The sequence below is a fragment of the Trachurus japonicus genome, chromosome 5, assembly GCF_045865225.1.
Source record: "Trachurus japonicus isolate A0001 chromosome 5, Traja_1.0".
NCBI lineage: Eukaryota > Metazoa > Chordata > Actinopteri > Carangiformes > Carangidae > Trachurus > Trachurus japonicus.
This window is the reverse complement of record NC_140911.1, coordinates 368,449-370,929: the sequence shown is the minus strand read 5'-3', so window position 1 is coordinate 370,929 and position 2,481 is coordinate 368,449. Positions and strand designations below refer to the sequence as shown.

Below are 2,481 nucleotides of genomic sequence, written 5' to 3'. Positions count from 1 at the left end.
ACGAAGTCGATTTGGTCAACTACGTATTTTTAACGAATTTTTGTACGTTTCCTGTTACCACCGGGGGGCGCTATGAGCGACGTACGCAAATAATATGTCGGATCGTTCAGGGTCTCGCCATAGATTTTTGCACCAAGTTTGAAGCGTCTACGATCAAGTATGAGGGCATGAGAGCCGTTCGTATTTACATGGCGAGCACCGAAACAGTCGCCAAACTTCGGGGCACGCCAGGGGCCAAGCGGTTTGAGCTACAGACCTGCGGAGCACAAGATAAGCTCAGCTAGGTCTGGCGATGTTCTGAACCCAATTTGGAGCCGATCGGGCGTAACCCCTCGGAGGAGTTCGTTTTGCGTTTACAAACTTTGAAGCAAAATGGCCGACTTCCTGTTGGGTTTCGGGCTTCGCTATAGGAGGATTTTGTGTTCATCTCGGGTTGATGAACATGTGTGGCGATTTTGGTCCGCTTTCGTTAACGTCATTTTTTTCCCTATGGGTTTTTGGGAAAATTGTAGGGGGCGCTATTTAGCCATTTGGCCCCGCCCATATGCGACGCTGGCATCATATATCAATTTTCGCGAAGCCCCACGAGGCTACAAAGTTTCGTTCGTTTCTCGGCTTGGCAAAGGGGTCAAAATGGCAATTGAATCGTCGGAAGAATAATAATAATAAGAAAAAGAAACATTACAATATCTGGGGTTTTTGCTGCCAGGTCTATGCAGTACTTGAGTACTTGCTTGCTTACTTGTTGTTACTCGTCGGCTGGCACGTCGACTAATGTGCATGTCGAATAACAATAGGGACCTCCCTGGGTCGTTGACACAGGCTCGGGCCCTAATAAAGTAGTTTTAACGTTAATGCGCTGCTCCATGGGTGCAATAATATTAATATTATTCTGGCAATAATCTAATTTCCAGTTGTGTAGTTATCTCATTTCCGGCTGTGTGAGTGTGTGACCGGGGGCTTTACTTTGGCCGGCAGGTCGTAGGTTCGAATCCAGCTCACGGCGAGGTGCACGGCAGGTGACTCGGTTAAAATACGCCAGAAATATCTATATAGAGATACAGGACACACTGACTATGATATTTCACCTTTCAAAAATTCCCCCGTGTCTTTTCCGAGCGTAAAAATCGGGCCCCTGCCTTTGCGCAGCGAGCGCTCTACCATTTGAGCTAATTCCCCTGTGCAGAGGCATCCGATTTAACGTGAGCACAGCCAAGCATTGAGTAGAACAATTCCCTCTGTAGTATTATGAAGAGAGAACAATCTGCTAGCTTATTTTTGGAGGTGCTGTTTCATACCACTAAACCTGCAATTTCAAAGGAGGTTAAATCGAAAGCAACTGGACTTTTCTTGTGAACGCCCACACAAGAGGTTAAATAGTGAGTCTCCACACCAGATAGTTGGACCAGTCCCAGCCTGGTCAGATGCGTACATGAACTGATGAAGCCTCTTGGATGAGAGGTGAAACGTCTTCCTAGACAAATAACTAAGTCCAGTTGCTTTCGATTTAACCTCCTTTGAAATACTATGACCTGGGCAAATGAGAATATGCACCGGCCTAAACCTGCAATTGTCTGAGGAAAAGGTTGCGGACCGTGACAGCCCAGGGAGCAATGCTGACTGGTTTGCACATGATCACCTCTCTTCAGGAGGACAACATGGGCATTGACCCCACTACCTCTTGCATGCTAAGCTCTACCAGTTGAGTTAGTAGTATTGTGAGAATGTTCTCTCCAAGTGCATGGGACAGTGGATGTGGGGTGTGGGATAGTAACTGACCCTTGCAAACTAAATCTATCTCCTTTCGACGAGGATGGGATTCGAACCCACGCGTGCAGAGCACAATGGATTAGCAGTCCATCGCCTTAACCACTCGGCCAAAAAAGGGGCATAATGGACTGCCCGGCCAGGGGGAAGAAAAAGAAAGAGAGGAAGGAGTGGGGGGAAAGAGGGAAAAAGAAAAGGAGGAAAACGTACACTATTATTTTTTTCTCTACTCTCTTATCTTCTCAACATTGTTTACACAAACTTCTGCAGTTATTGCAAAGTTTATCATCACTTTAATTTTCAGGTCTCTTGTGGGATTCGAACCCATGCCGTGGCAAACATCCCAATGTACCATAATGTGGCAGCATGCATCAAAACAATGTATTAATGGTGTATATGACCAGAGCCAGTCTATTGACTATATCAATATTAGAAATTCTCTGATATGACTCCTTTTTACCTTTCACCATGAAAACTATTTACTTTTCACAGAATTAACAGACAAGTCGAGTTTTGATCATCAAATCAATTTTTATTATTTTATTGTGATGCTGGAAGATCATTCCAGCATCATTTTCTTTCAAAACTATATTTCACTCAAAATATATTCATAAAAGTAAACTGTGGACATAAAAGATAAGAAGGTACAGTACCAAGCAAGCACAAAAGTAAACTGTGGACATAGAAGATTGATTGATTGACTGAGAAGGCACA

General features: G+C 44.3%; 1 non-coding gene across 1 annotated transcript; it reads right to left on the bottom strand.

Moving 5' to 3' along the window:
* Positions 1-1,797: 1,797 nt before the first annotated feature.
* Positions 1,798-1,889, bottom strand: trnas-gcu (transfer RNA serine (anticodon GCU)). The gene has a single exon. It is a non-coding gene; the product is annotated as a tRNA-Ser (tRNA).
* Positions 1,890-2,481: the final 592 nt, after the last annotated feature.